The sequence below is a fragment of the Mytilus californianus genome, unplaced genomic scaffold (genome assembly GCF_021869535.1).
Source record: "Mytilus californianus isolate M0D057914Y unplaced genomic scaffold, xbMytCali1.0.p SCAF_3, whole genome shotgun sequence".
NCBI classification, from domain to species: domain Eukaryota; kingdom Metazoa; phylum Mollusca; class Bivalvia; order Mytilida; family Mytilidae; genus Mytilus; species Mytilus californianus.
This window is the reverse complement of record NW_026262679.1, coordinates 91,306,551-91,324,542: the sequence shown is the minus strand read 5'-3', so window position 1 is coordinate 91,324,542 and position 17,992 is coordinate 91,306,551. Positions and strand designations below refer to the sequence as shown.

General features: G+C 32.9%; 1 protein-coding gene across 1 annotated transcript in view; it reads left to right on the top strand.

Annotated features, from left to right (window-relative positions):
* The window catches only part of LOC127735401 (glycerol-3-phosphate acyltransferase 3-like), a 92,507-nt gene extending 76,348 nt beyond the window's left edge, over window positions 1-16,159 (top strand). Inside the window, exon 16 of the transcript XR_007998382.1 lies at window positions 15,447-16,159. The gene's annotated coding sequence lies outside the window, so the exon portion shown is untranslated. The remainder of the gene's footprint in view (window positions 1-15,446) is intronic.
* Window positions 16,160-17,992: the final 1,833 nt, after the last annotated feature.

Below are 17,992 nucleotides of genomic sequence, written 5' to 3'. Positions count from 1 at the left end.
ATAACAACAGCGTTCATATTGTTATCACATCAAAATGTTCTTGTTCTGAAAATGCATTTAATTTGCTACTGGACGTTTAGCAGCCATCATCATCTTGTAAGCAGAAATAATCCACTACGCAGGAAATCATGACAGGAAACACAAGTTCTGGAATATCGTATCATCTGGGACATATATACATGTAATCCATATGCAGGGGCTGCAGGAATAATGCTACATAGAAATGGAACTCGAGTTCAGAATTGGAAAGCTGAATTCATCTATTTTGTCGTAAAGTTCAGAATCAGTGAACCGATCGTCATTGCCAATTTCAATTTCAATGTATAATGTGCAAATTATTCTATGTGCAGATTAGTTTTACGATCGATGATGGACAGATCCTTAAGATTTGTGCAGTGCTTTCGGATTTCAGCAAGTTTTTCTTTGCTAAAACTTTTACAGGGATGAAAATAGTGTTTTAAAGAGCTTTAGTAACATAATAATGTAACTTTGAATGCACAGTTTTATTATCATAGGAGAGGGGGTTGGAGGGGTCCTGATCCCGAAATCCCGGGCTTAAAAACATGGAATCCCGAGGTCCCGAATTTAAAAAAATTGAAATCCCGACATCCCGAAATTCGAAAAAAGAATTCCCGGATCCCGAAAGGATCAATCCCGAAATCCCGAGCTTAAAAACACCCGATCCCGGAGTCCCGATAAAGGTCCTACCCCTGATAGGACTGTTAATAGAGAATATAATATGGCTTTTTCAATATCACATCCGTATCAACCCGAGACACCAATATAATCCCGACACCAATATAATCCCAAAAGCTCTGCTCGAGGGATTATATTGATTGAGGGTTGATACGGTGTGTGATATTGAAAAAGCCATATCATATACACTTTATTATATACATATACCTCACGTAGATGTTTTTTATGTGACATGACGTCATACAGGTAAGGAGGTTTGAAATGACGTCATACAGATTATAGGTTTGACATGACGTCATACAGATTATAGGTTTGACATGACGTCATACAGATTAGGGGTTTGATAAAGCCTTTGCAACAGTGACTGCAATCGATGACGTGACGTCATACAGATTAAAGGTGTGATAAAGCCTTTGAAACCGTGCTGATATCGATATCATCACGGGTGGCTGATACAGCACGCTTGCCAATGATTGTATTACACATACAATTTATCTGTATTTACTACTAAGTATATAATAATGATTTTTATTGATCCTTACTTGTACGTTAACGGACATGCAGTGAATAATAAAGCTTTGTATCTGCATTTAGTAAAGGCAAAGTCTCTACCTTTTATGTGCCATCGGGACCTGTAAATTGTTAATGTCGGTGGGTTCAGGCACTACTTTATTACTTTTATACCAGTATCTGTGAAACTGGAATAATAATTGGCATAATTTGCAGACGCACACCATGCAGTTGCTTTGTGACTAGTTGTTAACCGTATTACACCACCAAATATACGAAGATAGATCATTCCGGAAAGATAAAAAAAAGCAATCCTGAATATAATTGTCGAAAAAAATGATAGTATTACATAACAATTAATAATATTATCCGGCTTACTTAGAGCACATCCAATAGCAGATAACCATTATTACAACAACAAAAAAAGAAGAAGTTAAGAGGGATTATAATAAGATATGTACTGCCTTAAATACGCAGAAGAACATCACGGCCAAACTAGATATATGTTTCAGTTATAGTGTCAATTCTTGATAAACACATGTTAACGAAATCAAGAGATCTATATCTTAAATAGATAACAATTAAATGCGATTAAAATTCAAATTTATCGTAAAATTGATCAACAAAATGATACTGAAATACAATGGCTTAGTGGTTATAAGAGACATATGATACAACCTGATTTTTATTCACTTATTTATAAAGATTAATTTTACATATAGAAGTCAAAAGGACTATATACCGGTACTTGCCAATAAAATTATTGGACAGCAAAAGGATGGCTGGCCAACCTGTTTGACCAAGTTGTTTCTATATTTACAGTGGCTATAGTAAAGAATTCATTGTTCATTAAACTAACTGAACTATACGTTCAAATAGATCAGCCGTGTAATAATACGTTCATTCCTATAGTATTAGAAATAACAGCCAAGTCCTTGGAAAGCGCTTTGTGTTCGTACCAGCCGATAAAGAGGTAGAGAGCAGTATGGTAGTGTTATGACGTAAATCGTAAATACTACACAAGAGGGCGAATGACTCGGTGCGAGCGGGATTCGTAGGGAAACGACGCGGACTCTAACAGATCACATGGCAATGTATCTGTTTGGGATGAATTTTACAGAGGAGAGGGGATTTTCATGTTTAATTCATAGAAAGCAGTTTCTTGTTGAAAACAATGTTTAATAAATTAAAATATGTGTTTACTTATTCATTGCAATTTTATACACAATTGGATACGTCTTTGCATCGAAGTACCTAGTATGAATATTTGTGATGTCACAGAATTTCAGAATATTCTATACTCGGTTAGGAGAATACCGTATTCAAAGGTGCAACCTGTGCAATATAAACTACATTTCTTGCAATCATGCAGTCATGTGTTTTAACGTCTTCCGACATTCATATATTTTCGACTTCTAATGCGCTAAAAGTATTTTTGTTGACATATTAACTTGTATAAACACATTTTTCCATTTCAAATGCGCTGACAGTATTTTTGTTGAAGATAATGGGTCTCTTTGGACCCGCCCGACGTGTGTAGAAAAAAATAAAAGACCACGCATAACACACCAATCAAAATTTCGTTTAGACTGCAACGGAAAGACACATAACAGTTACGAAACCAGAAACCAGCACACGCTACTCCACCGCTACTCAACTGTCGATACACTACATATATTACACGTCAATGTGACCTACGGTTTATTGTTTCATGATTATAGATATAAGAAGATGTGGTATGAGTGCCAATGAGACAACTCTCCATCCAAGTCAAAATTTATAAAAGTAAACCATTATAGGTCACAGTACGGTCTTCAACACGGAGCCTTGGCTCACACCGAACAGTAAGCTATAAAGGGCCCCAAAAAATTACTAGTGTAAAACCATTCAAACGGGAAAACCAACGGTTTAATCTATAAAAAAAACGAGAAACGAGAAACACTTATGAACCACATCAACAAACGACAACTACTGAACATCAGATTCCTGACTTAGGACAGGTGCAAACAAATGCAGCGGGTTTAAACGTTTTAATGGTACCAAACCTTCACCCTTTTTCCTAAAACAATAGTGTAACATCACAACATAGAAAGACACACTATAAAATATCAACTGAAATAGCTTAACTCAATCAAAGGACATATTAACACCATTGAACATACACTGAACAAATAAATTTGACCTATGACACAATGTTATGTTCATTTAGGAATTAAATGTCAGTTCTTCGGTTGTGTTTGTATAGAAGACTAGATATTTTATCCCATATATCATAAAACCACGTTTTCGTTCCTCTCGTGTCGATGTCCTAAAATTGCTATTTAAGTTTCCCCATAACCACTCTGAGATATCGAATTTCAGAGTGGTTATGCGGAACTAAAATAACTGAATTTCATAGGATTTACCAAAACTTATCCAGCGGAGGATTATCCTATGAGGTCAGACGAGTTTGTCAAATGTACTTACATACCTATACATACAAAATGTTTCAACTAATTTACGTACGGTTTCTAGTATATAGGTATAATCTGTACACTCAAATTAAGATATATATATAAATGGTATATTTGTAATTGTGTCAAGGGGTTGCTGTTTCATTGACGAATACCCTCCTTCATTTATTCGTACTGATAGATATGTTAAATTGATGTATATTCATACTTGAATAAACTCCCTGGTCCCTCCTTTCCCATCTGATCACCTCTATGGACAGCTCATGTGCTTAGCACCCAAAAGCAGACAGTTAAAAAGATATATTATTAGTTCTAACATTTCCAACTAAAGTGTATTACGGTTGTATATGATATACCTTAGTGACATAATATTTCACATGGGCGATAATGAAACAGATTAACTGGTTAAAAAAACAGTTTTCATGATTCGTTAATTTAGCAGTATAGAATACAAAAGTAAAATATAAATTGCATGTTTATTCCCACAAATTCTCAATGTACGGAATATGTTTTGGATTTGGAAATACATGTAATTATCCTGTCAAACTTAAAAACACATTCTAGCATTAGTTCTCTCCTATACGTGTCAAAACGCAACTTTATCTCCTTCTTTTATTTTTATCTTCTTTTCCATGTACCCGGGTACATGTTAGCCATTATTTTCTAAAATCACATGTAAATTTGTTTTCTGATACCTTGATTTTCTATACTATCCTTTGGTCAATGCCAATCCAACGCGCAGTTCTTGTTGAATATGCAACATAATAATCAATAAAACAATGTTAGCAAAGTCCATTCTCCTCTGCTGTTGAAGTATTCGAATGCTGCTACTCCTTATGCTGTTCGTTTAATGTCAAACTATTTACAATAACAGATGATTTTTCAATTCCAGACCTGTATGACTACTTCCATTGTAGTTACGCAGTTAAGGATAATGACTTTTTTCGTCTTCTATTCTTTTTAGGATGAGCAGCAACATTTGCTGAATTATTCTTTGTTTCTTAAACAAATATTTTTAATAATTGTACAAATAATATGAAAATATATGTAATATAATTCATAGAGTCTTCGCATCAAACAAAAATAATATGAAAATAAACTGCAGTTGAAAACTTATTAATCCTTAGTAAATAAAAAGTATAAAATAAAGAAACTATTGATACTTTCTCAAGTAATAATTAAGATTGATAAAATATCATGATGTTGTACTTTAATTTACCTGTAATTATATCTTGCGTGTTATTGCGCTCGCTATTTCGCCACCTATTGCGGATTATTGTCAGAAAACGAAATATCGTTTTTGTATTCCTCTACCAATGTTTGCAGGAAATCCTCATTTAGTTTGTCGACGTAACATGGCATAAAAAACCGAAGAAAATGAGTTTTTAATTTACTCTGGAAATCTAGTGTTCAGATACAACCTTCTTGCACAGATGTACTAGCAATACTAAAATGCTCTTCAATTATTTCTGCTCCATGTCTCTGTCGCCATGCATGATGTACGCGGTTTCGTCACGAGGATTTGATTTACTGCTGCAATGGGAGACGTCCTTTCGGATACACGATTAAAAGATCAAGTACGATTTTTCAGTGGAGTAGCTTGCCTTCTGTTTTTACCCCCCCCCCCCCCCCCCCCCCCCCCCCCCCCCTTCGAAGCTATCGAGGTTTTTACAATTTGAACAAGAAGAATCCTATTAAAAATAATAGTTGTTTAATTTTATTTCATCATAATAATGTTAATATGCCTTACACTAAGTTATACTACCGATTTATTAGTTGATTTCTGGTACCTGCATCATTTTCAATGTTCAGATGAATACATAAATCAAAAGCATTTACCATTTTTTCAAATCAAATCCTTTCAGTGAACTTCCCAGATTTAAAATTCTTTACGGATACAGGAGATTGATCTGTCAAGTTCAAAATTGTCCTGAGTCTATAGAAAGTTGTGTATGATTTAAACCGATACTATCTAATCTACGGTCAACTCAAAGTTATAAAAACAACAAAACACGTGAAGATATCACATAAGATAACCACTAACAAGTCAGTTTCCTGACTTGCTAGCAGTAACTGAAAGCCAGCGCAAAAGCCTAATCTCCCAATATATTTCCAAGCCGTCGTACACTCTAATATAGGTGGCTGTATCTCACTTTGACATATGATTTAACGTCATATCAAAAGAAATCATGACCTTGTTCGATGGACAGAAGAAACCTGTACAAAATTTTCAATACAGAAAAACAAACGCAACGATTAAGGTTTATTTGAAATAATTTTTGTGATGATCATTTACTCGCTTGGCCGTGGGTCATGAATCAACGAATTATAGATAATCATCCCTAAACGACGCACGGATCGAACAACAGAATTTCTTGATAAACTAGGAGATAAACACATGCTACATGTAAAGTGCACCACGGCACTTGTATTGGTTGTGTTTCGTCCTGGTATTCCTTGGAAGGTCTTCAAATTATTAAATGGTTTTGAACTTTTTTACATTCACGATGAAAATGACAACCGGCGAAGTACTAACATTTACGTTATTCTGAAGTATTCTGATATAAATGAAAACAGTATTTGGTTGAAATTTTAATATATAAACTGACATTATGTATTTACTAACAGACATATAATAAATATTTCTCTGGAATTAGTGACTCCTTTAAATATTTTAAATTCCCTGCTGGTGAAAACTATAAATTTAAAATAGCGAGAATAAAACTTGAGAACCGCAACATATACATTATTTTCTGTGCATGTTGATTGATGCATATTTTATTTTGATTGGTACCAAAGTCAATGAAACTCTGTGTATTTAAAGTTCTACACGTAGGGGGAAATGTCAACACACAACGATGTTCCAATTTTAGACGTCACGGTTATAAATGAGGGTTTGAAGTCTAAGAATGGGGTTTTCAAAAATGTATTTTTAATTATTTTCGCCCATAATTTGATTTTCCTTTCTTTTATATTTAATCACCATTTTAAATCTCTATTCTTATAAGTTTAAATTAATTTCAGGGCATTTTTCTGTTTCTATAAACCTCATCCAGACCCTCGTATACTAGAAATTATTCTCCCACAACATTAAATAATTTACCCGATTCAATAGTAAAGTAATTCGATCGGGGAAGACTCGTAAGTTGGATCATCATCTATTCTACTGATTTTGCTTGCAATGGGTTAGGACTAAATAAATCTATTGTCGAAAAGGGGATTTCCAAGTACAGGAGGGAAATGTTTCCATAAGTCTTGAATTCGCAAAGCCGGGTATGAATCAATAGCGGCAACAAGACAAAACAAGTCGGTATATTAGCGTTTAGAAGCTAGTCTAGTGCATTGGGTGGAAATCGTTTAAAAGGTTATAAAGGATTTTTTTTTTTTTTTTTTTTTACCGAGGCAACTGACTCGGTTGCCTCAACGTAAGCTACGCCAATTTTTTAATACGTCTCTCATATTGTATCCACCGGAAAGCCTAAATTGAATATAAACTTCTAACAAATCACAACTTTGGCAGTGCAATCGACACATTTTGTTATACCGGGGCCTTTGTACCTTATTGTTTTAAAGCTTACTGTTCTTCTTCTTTACTTTACAGAAAAAATATCAACTGGTTGATGAATACTTACTGGTGGATGCCTGGTTTCACAGGATTGTTAATAATTACAAAGTTATTTTTATATCATTTTTTTACATTTTTTCATATTTGTGTTTATATGTTTATAAGTACAATTTTTCAATTTTTACTTTTTATTTTCTAATTTGTATACGATAAATACAAGTTATGAATTATGCATGTAAGTATACGGTAAGTACCAAGGAGAAGTTATCTAGTGAGTTTCTCCTTGAAGCACCCAGTAGTGATGCTGCAGGCTATTGGTTCGTGTAATTTGTTCCACTCTTTTATAGTTTGACACAAAGAACATTTTTTTCACAGTCTTTGCTGCATCGTATTTGTCTAATGTTTGTTTGTGATTAGACCAGGCGTTTGCTTTGCTTTTTATAATATGTCATCATATGGTATGTCAATTTTGTTGTTTTTGATTCTATATGGAACATGTTCGATATCGAATTTGCTCATTGTTGAAGGCCACATGGTGGCCTATTGTTGTATCGGTCTATATTGTGGATAGTTGTCTCATTGGAAACTATACCACATCTGCTCATTTTCATAAAGGACCATAAGAGCTACTGTCCCGCGTCTAATAAAACACGTGATGATAGTTACAGAGAACATACCTGTGGTTTTGAAAGTTAAAAATCCAAAATTCACAATTAAAAGACATTGTTGTAAACAATATTTTCCTAGTAAAACACTTGAATACTGAGGATGAACTTCCGAGCTGTGCAGAGAGTGTTAACCGGAACATGTGTCAATTGTTTTAATGGTTTTCATTGATATGTAAATAAAAAATTAAAGGTTATAAATAAATCATCTCTTTACAAATAAAGTACTATAAAACCTCTTTGAACATTTAAGAGGAGCAAGTAAGAAACATGCAGATGATTTTTGATACCCATTTCAAATGTGTTAATTGTAATTTAGAGCATGATACAAGTTTGGTCAAATGTTGAACCCCATTATGAGGCATTATAGCCAAATGTTGTTAAAATCTAAATGTAAGGTTTGATACAAATTAGAAAAGGCATTAATGAAACTTTACAATACTTAAGACCATCACAGAGGTAATTATCAAGGCAGTGAAATTAACTGCATTCATTTCGAGGATTTCTTTTTGTCGAGTAGTAAGTATCGAGTTATAAAAAGTAAGTATCAAGTTTCAAAAAGTGAGTATCGAGTTATACAAGATGAGTATCGAGTAGCTAAAAGTGAGTATCAAGTTATATAAAGTGAGTATCGAGTAATTAAAAAAGTGAGTATCGACTAGCAAAAAGTGAGTATCGAGTTGTAAAAATGAGTATGCCGTTGCGCACGGTGTTGGTACTACTTAGCGTTACACGACATTCCTCATAATGAAGCGATTTCGACGATTTCAAAGAACGTTTCAAGCGTTCAAGCTTATAATTGATGAGGTCAATTTACTGTTGTGAATTTGGTAACCAATTTCGGTTTGTCTGAAAATGCATAGTTTAAAAAATAAAACTCAAAGTGGTAGTACACATATTTTTTGTTTAATGAATATTCATTTATAGGAATTGTCAGTCTTTCCAGGCCATAATTGATAATTTTACTTTTGGCAGCAGTTCGCATTAATGAATCATACATTAATTTCCAAATTTATACAGATTTCTTTTTAATATAAATTAGATTTTATTTTCCCATTTTATTGCATTTTTATACATACTCCTTTTGTTGCATTTCTTTCCGTTTCCGTTTCCTTTCTATATTTTATCATTTCCCGATGCTTTCTTTATCGCAAAATTTCTAGGTATTTAAACATTTTGGATTCATGTTTTTCTCATTTTCGTATTTTTGTGGCATTAGTTTTTCTTTAATTTATTTTATTAACAAAACAATAATGCATGTTGCTTTTGATGATTTAAAACTTGCAGATAGACAACGTTCCTTGAATAAAACACATGTCATGAATGTGCTGAAAAAAAATAAGATACCGATATTTTTTATATCAATCTCATTTGGTCAACATTTGCATTTAAACTTAAACTTTTCCTTTATCATACATTGGTTATATTATAACTTATATTTTTATTTTCATTCGAATAAAACTGGAAACAAATAATTATGATATAAAATTAAAAACCCGAACATGACATCAATTATACGTTTTGCGAACGTTGGGACAAAACGGCTATACTTTTTGAAACGATCTAAAAAATCTTGTTGCCTATCTAAAAAATGTTAAACACTATATTGTTTAAAAAGAAAAAGAAAAAAACTTTCACCGCCAAGTTTTATTTTCTATGATCTAACTATGCGTATTTAATATACAGCCGGTTAAAACCTCAATTGTAAAGAAAATACAGCGTTTTTTTTCGTTGGGACAAGATGGCTATACTTTTTGAAGTCCGCGTTGCAATAGAAACTATACACATGGTTTCCGGCAAAAAAATATCATGAACCAGGAGAAAAGTAAAAAAACTTTCAAAATATCATAAATATTTTTCCTCTCAGCTTTTCCAATTTCACGGTATAAATGCGCAAACCCGATATATGCTTACCTTGCATATGAGATACTGAATCAAGCAAAACTTTATACCAGTTTAAAATATTTATTATTGATATTTGTCATCCTATTGCTAATACAAACTCTATGAATTCAAGGGAAATTATTAGAATTCCTACAAAATTGAAAATAACTACTGGAAGTTACATTCTACAAGCAGTTAGAGCTAAGTATATAAATAATTCAGAACTGTCTATATGTAAATTGTGTAATGAAACAGAAGAATCTTTACCACATTTTTTATTAACGTGTAAAAGTCTAGAAGATATAAGAAAACCGATTTTGGAAGATTTAATTAATTCCTGTAGTGAAGAGTTGGCTATTTTTAATATGAGAGATGAACACTTTGACATTTTACAACTGATTATAGATCCATTTGCTTACTTGACAATGTTAAGAAATGAAAAAGCTTTTAAAGTGATACAGAAACTTATAGATCCAAAATGTAGACGATTATGTTGCAATCTCCATTGTGAAAGGTATAGACTGTTGCAATTAGATGATATAAAGAAAAAGAAGAAAAAGTAGATAATAACTTTATATAAACCCTTAAGTGATTAATGGTTGTCTACTCTTAAACAGTGATATCTTAAGATAGATATTTTAGATTTTAAAGTATTTAAAGTGTTGATGCAGTCTAAATTGACATTAAGCCCAATTTTATCGTCAAGAATGTAAATAATGTACAGTGATATTGGTGGAAGATATTTTTATTCATGTTGTAAAATGCACTACTCGGAAGAGGTGTGCCTACATTGGCAGAAGCTATATAACAGATACAGATGATCAGAAAAAAATACCGTAGAAAAGAAACGGAACTCCGATCTTTTGCACACAAAATGTAACGTAGGACATAACGTTTTTGCGTAAAAATGGGATAATTAAGTGTTATAATTCTTGATATTTTAAATTTCGGTTCCATTTTTTTCTTTATTTTCAAATCTAATGTAATAAATTCAACCAGAAATCACTATATTTTTATCGAACTGACCAGTCTACGTATTTATTTTCATGCTAATCTATGGCAAAATGGAATTCGTACCAACATCGTGCGCAACGTCTATCGATTAGCAAAAAGTGAGTATCGAGTTATAAAAAGTGAGTATCAAGTTGTAAAAAGTGAGTATCGAGTTATAAAATGTGAGCATATGCATGCAGAAGTATATTACCTCAGCGGAGTAGGAGCATCAAAACTATGTTTTTGCCCCCCCCCCCCCTCCTTTTAGACAAAAAGAAAATTATAAAAAAAAAAAGGAAAATGAAAAGTATATCAAGTTGTAAAAAGTGAGTATCGAGGTATAAAAAGTGAGTATCGAGTAGCAAAAAGTGAGTATCGAGTAGCAAAAAGTGAGTATCGAGTAGCAAAATTAATAACCATCGTTAAGGTTAGTAGTTTTTGGCAATATGATGTATCGAAGTAAAACCAAGGAAAAAACTAAAGGACCAATCACATTTAAGTATTTATTGATATGCAAATCATATAAGAATTTTAAGTGAATATTTCAAGTATTTGAAGAGACCCTTGTCCTCAGTCATGTAGCCTTGTTTAAAAGGGAACCAAGCTTATTTACCTGATTGGATGATTTATGGTTGTATATATGTCATTTTATCTATACTATAATGAAATCTATAAATTGTGTGTTTCATTGTGACTGTTAACTTAATGATATATAAAGAATATCATCTTAATTTTTTTGTATTTTTTTACATAATCTTACTTCTTTGAGAGTTTTAAGATATCTCTGTTTTTATACGACCGTCTTAGACGAGACTTTTCATGATTTACTGTAGTCAGTCAGTTAGTCAGTCAGACAATTGGTCCATATGTCCCTCCATCAATCAACATGTCGTACGATAATTGAAATTTTTCTTTCACATTCCTATGAAGTTAGGATTGACAGAAGAAAGTTCCCTTTTGATTTGTATGTTTGTTATTGTGTCTTTCCAGAGATGGACTTTTAACGGTCAGATTTAGGCAATTTTTCACAATTCGCGCAATAACTTATAAGTTTACACTACTGTATAGGATTTGAGAAAAGCTCACTTTGAATTTTGACAATTGACTGATTGTCATTTCAGAGTAAGTGGGCTTTAACCATCAGATAAAAGGACTTTTTTTTCAAGATTTGCTCAGTAACTCTTGTGTAAGCTGCCTATTGTTTGAAAAACATTCGGTCATTCCAGATCTAAAGTGACTCGACTTTTATTTTCAGATTTATTAAAACATTTGACATGCTGTACCATAACTTGATTATGCATGGAATGACTTACAAAAAACTTTGCATAATTATTGTGTTGGCATTGGTGAAAGTAAGATTACATTAAAAAAAATCGTACTAAAATTTGTCATACTAGAGTTATGGGCATTTGATTGTCAGATTAATATATAAATACAACCTATTGAAATTTCAGGGCTGCATCGTCTTAGAAAAAAAAATGGAAATATAAAGACATGCAGGACTAAAAATTTGGGGAAAAATTTACAGGATGATCATGCAAAAATAGTAAGACAAGGTGAAAATACAAATGCAAATGAATATAAAAAAAAAATCCGGAACCTGTTCAAGTAAGAAAAAAACTCAGTCTGATATTTAGTTGGATAAAAATGCAGGACGAAAGTTTTCTTCACCCCCCTCCCTTTCCTTCCCCCATAAAAATCAAATATTTACTCCGTAACAGACCACAACTGTAAAGATAATCAATTAAAGATTCGTCAAGAAAATATATTAAGATGTAGAAAATGAACGTAATAAATAAGCGTCGAAAATAGTTTATTTTGTATTTTTTTACAATTAGTAGAAAAGCTGTTCTATAATTTTCGTTTAAAATTGTATGTTGTTAATTGAAATGAATGTTTGTCTTTTAATGAGAAATATAAAATCGGGTCATTAGATTATTTTTTTTTTCAGTAGAGCAAATTGATTCTATTAAAGAATTAGTGAAATCAAAGATGCTTTTGGCGCCACATACTTTTTTATGTTTTTTTTTCTTCAGAATTTGATTTTCAAACTAAAATTATTTGGACAGCATAGGTAAGGGGACGAAGAGGGGGTGGGGTGGACAGGATTTTGAATATAAATGATATATGGCCTTGAAATTACTACAGGAAAGAACAGGATTTAGTCGTGAAAGGGGTTGCAAATAAATGAGACTGCCGCGAAAAAATAAGTAAACCGGGATACTAAAAAGTGAAAATAAATTATCCGTCCAAAAAAAACCTCCTGCCTTCTCCCCATTGAAAATAAAATGGTCGTCCCCTTAAACTTGTTATTTCAAAAATTTGAAAGGGAATTGTTAACAGGAAAAAGCATACCATTTTAAAGTGAAACAAGAGGCGATAGGAACCTGATATCGCTCACCCTGCTTTTATCGCATATTTATCAAAAAAAGAAGAGCAAAATACAATTTCATATTACATTGGGTTTCTATGTAAACTTTTACCTCACTGGTGGCCATTTTGAATTTTCCAATTGACACCAACGTGAACACTCGTATATATTGATATGATATGAACATATATGGTATGTTTGGATTAAATCTATAATGCTGTTCTCAAATAAATTACCATTGAAAATTAAACAAAATTATCCACTTGTGCAACGGATGCCATGTGATGGCAATAGCTCACACCATCCTTTGGTAAGGGTGAGCTAAAATGTGAAAAGATTTCCTCTTACAGTTTAAGGACACTTATTGTCCCCCGCGCAACGCGTTGCAGGGGGGGGGGGGCATGGAAATACCGGGCGTCCGTCCGTCCGGTCTTGTTAGCGCTCTCACGTGTACAATTCTTGTCAAATTTTTTAAAACAGTGCCGACCAATTTAGTTTTAAAAGAGTTATGCCCCTTAAAACATTAGTTATATGGAAAATTGCATCGTCAGCGCTCTCATTTGTACAATTCTTGCCAGATTTTTATGAAACTTATATCATAGGTTTATATTAGCAATGTCGTGGACGAATTTGAAAATCAGTGCCGATCAATAATTTTTAAAAAGAGTTATGCCCTTGGAAATATTAATTATATGGAAGATTGCATTGTTAGCGCTCTCATATGTTCAATTCTAGCCAGAATTTTATGAAATTTAAATCATAGGTTTATATGAGCAATGTCAATGACGAATTTGAAAATCAGTGCCGATCAATATTTTTTAAGAAGAGTTATGCCCCTTGGAAATATTAATTATATGGAAGATTGCCTTATGAGCGCTCTAATGTGTACAATTCTTGTCAGATTTTTATGAAAATTATATTAGAGATTTATATCATCAATGTTCTTGAAGAGTTCAAAAATCAATGCTGATCAATTATTTTTAAAGAGTTATGCTCCTTGAAAATATTGATTATATGGAAAATTGCAATGGTATCGCTCTCATGTGTTCCATTCTTGCTAAAATCTTATGAAACTTATATCATAGGTTTACTTATATCAGCAATGTCTTTGACACTTTCGAAAATAAGTTCTGATCAAATATTTTTAACGAGTTATGCCCTTGGAGATATAAATTATAACGGAAATCACATTGCATTTGCTCTGAAGCCTTCATTTCTCTATAAGATATTAATAAAAAGTTTCAAAGAACCAAACAAGTGCTTGTTTTAGTTATTTCCCTTGTACATTGGATAGATAAAATATGTGCAACGCGGGTGACATTGGAACTCTGTTCTTTTATTACGTGTAGTCTATACATTTATCAATATATTTTCTTTATTGAATTTCCTTGGAGTTCGGTATTTTTGTTATTCTGCTTATTAATTTTTTTTGTATTCATTATTTCTTTGGAAGTATGCTTTTTGGATATTTAGACTATACGATAGAGTTTCAACACTTCCGACGTGAAAAATGCCCCATTTAGCGGGTAGGTCGGCAGGTCTGTATGTCTGTACCTCGTATTTGTAAAATGCTTGTTATCTAGTAATTGGCAATAAACTTGTCTTAGCTATAAAGCACATTTTTATGATGAAATGAGTATAGCTTCCACAATCTTTCCCTTCTAAACAATAAATATCTGATTGAAAAATCAGAGTAAAAAGATTTTTTGTGTTTTTCGCTGCTAGAGTAAATGAAACATTACCTGCTCATATTTATATAAAACCTGTAATATATCAATTCAGTGTAATTCCTTATCTACATAATTTTAAGTTTTGTTTATATCAACTACATCACAGAAATGCAGTAGAACCAAATTTCTTACTTCATATTCCTTCGGAAGACGAGAAAATCTGTTACAGTTGACCAGTTGGTGTGAAGCAAGCAATGCGACAGAATCACACCTGCATCCCTATGATGTAAATTGTACAGTAATAAATTGGATAATTATTTGTTAAAACAATTGTATTTACAAATAATATTGTTTTGTTGGTTATTAATTTTGCTACTCGATACTACCCTTTTTATAACTCGATACTCACTTTTTGCTACTCGATACTCACTTTTTATAACTGGATACTCACTTTTTATACGACCGCAAAAAAATTTTTGTGGTCGTATATTGGTATGACGTTGGCGTCGACGTCGTCGACGTCCGGCGTCGTCGTCGTCGTCGTCGTCTGGCGTCGTCCGGCGTCGTCCGAAGACACATTGGTTTTCGCACTCTAACTTTAGTTTAAGTGAATGGATCTCTATGAAATTTTACCACAAGGTTCAATACCACAAAAGGAAGGTTGGGATTGATTTTGGGGGTTATGGTACTAACAGTAAAGGAATTAGGGGCCAAAAAGGGGCCAAAAATAAGCATTTTTGTAACTTCCAGACATAACTTGTGTGTTAGTGTATGGATCTCTCTGACATTGTACCACAAGGTTCCATATCACAAAAGGAATGCTGGGATTGATTTTGGGGTTAATTGCCTCAACATTTTAGGAATTAGGGGCCAAAAAAGGGGCAAAAAACAAGCATTTTTCTAGTTTCATGACAATAACTTGTGTGTAAGTATATGGATCTTTCTGAAATTGTACTACAAGGTTCCATATCACAAAAGGAAAGCTGGAATTGAGTTTGGGGGTAATTTCCGAAAAGTTTAGGAATTGGGGGCCAAAAAGGGGCCAAAAATAAGCATTTTTCTAGTTTCAGGACAATAACTTGTGCGTAAGTGTATGGATCTTTCTGAAATTGTACTACAAGGTTCCATATCACAAAGGGAAAGCTGGGTTTGAGTTTGGGGGTAATTGCCCTAAATGTTTAGGAATTTGGGGCCAAAAAGGGCCCAAAAAACACATTTTTCTAAATTCCAGACAATAACTTGTGTTCAAGTGTATGGATCTCTCTGAAATTGTACTGCAAGGTACCATACCACAAAGGGAAGGCTGGGATTGAGTTTGGGGGTGATGAATCATAAGGGGGTTCAAAAAATTTGGGGGGGGGATTTTTTTTTTCCCTTTTTTTTCTTTTCTTCCTTTTTTTTTTCTTTTAGAATTTTCCTTTAAAGTTGGTTATTTCTGATTTATATTTAAAAGCAAATAATAATAATATGGTAGGAGATACACACCAAACAGGATGTGTAAATTATTATATAGTAAGTATTGTGCAATAGCAAGAAATTTTCAATTGCACAGTATTGCACAATAGCAAGAAATCTTCAATTGCACAGTATTGCGCAATAGCAAGAAATTTTCAATTGCACAGTATTGCGCAATAGCAAGAAATATTCAATAGCACAATATTGCGCAATAGCAAGAAATTGTCAATTGTACAGTATTGCGCAATAGCAAGAAATATTTAATTGCACAGTATTGTGCAAAAGAACTTCGTATAATTGCTTATTTCTTGACCAATTTCAATGGGGTTTTATTCTTGAATTCTTGGGGTTCTATAATATGCTGAATCTAACCGTGTATTTAGTTTTTGGATTTTGGGCCCCGTTTTTAAATTGGTCCACATTGAGGTCCAAAGGGTCCAAAATTAAACTTTGTTTGATTTCATCAAAAATTGAATTATTGGGGTTCTTTGATATGCCGAATCTAACCGTGTATTTAGATTCTTAATTTTTGGTTCCATTTTCAAATTGGTCTACATTAAGGTCCAAAGGGTCCAAAATTAAACTTAGTTTGATTTTAACAAAAATTGAATTCTTAGGGTTCTTTGATATGCTGAATCTAAACATGTATTTAGATTTTTGATTATGGGCCCAGTTTTCAAGTTGGTCCAAATCGGGGTCCAAAATTAAACTTTGTTTGATTTCAACAAAAATTGAATATATGGGGTTGTTTGATATGCTGAATCTAACCATGTATTTAGATTTTTGATTTTTGGGCCCCGTTATCAACTTTGTCCACATTGAGGTCAAAAGGGTCCAAAATGAAACTTTGTTTGATTTCATCAAAAATTGAATTCTTGGGGTTCTTTGATATGCTGAATCTAACCATGTATTTAGATTTTGGATATTGGACCATAATAGGTGAATGTCCAATTTAAGATTTTTAAGTTCTTAGACCACATTCATTCTGTGTCAGAAACCTATGCTGTGTCAAATATTTAATCACAATCCAAATGCAAAGCTGTATCAAGCTTAAATGTTGTGTCCATACTTGCCCCCAACTGTTCAGGGTTCGACCTCTGCGGTCGTATCAAGCTGCGCCCTGCGGAGCATTTTATTTTCTTTATTTTCAAATCTAATGTAATAAATTCAACCAGAAATCACTATATTTTTATCGAACTGACCAGTCTACGTATTTATTTTCATGCTAATCTATGGCAAAATGGAATTCGTACCAACATCGTGCGCAACGTCTATCGATTAGCAAAAAGTGAGTATCGAGTTATAAAAAGTGAGTATCAAGTTGTAAAAAGTGAGTATCGAGTTATAAAATGTGAGCATATGCATGCAGAAGTATATTACCTCAGCGGAGTAGGAGCATCAAAACTATGTTTTTGCCCCCCCTCCTTTTAGACAAAAAGAAAATTATAAAAAAAAAAGGAAAATGAAAAGTATATCAAGTTGTAAAAAGTGAGTATCGAGGTATAAAAAGTGAGTATCGAGTAGCAAAAAGTGAGTATCGAGTAGCAAAAAGTGAGTATCGAGTAGCAAAATTAATAACCATCGTTAAGGTTAGTAGTTTTTGAGGTCAAAAGGGTCCAAAATTAAACTTTGTTTGATTTCATCAAAAATTGAATTCTTGGGGTTCTTTGATATGCTGAATCTAACCATGTATTTTGATTTTGGATATTGGACCATAATAGGTGAATGTC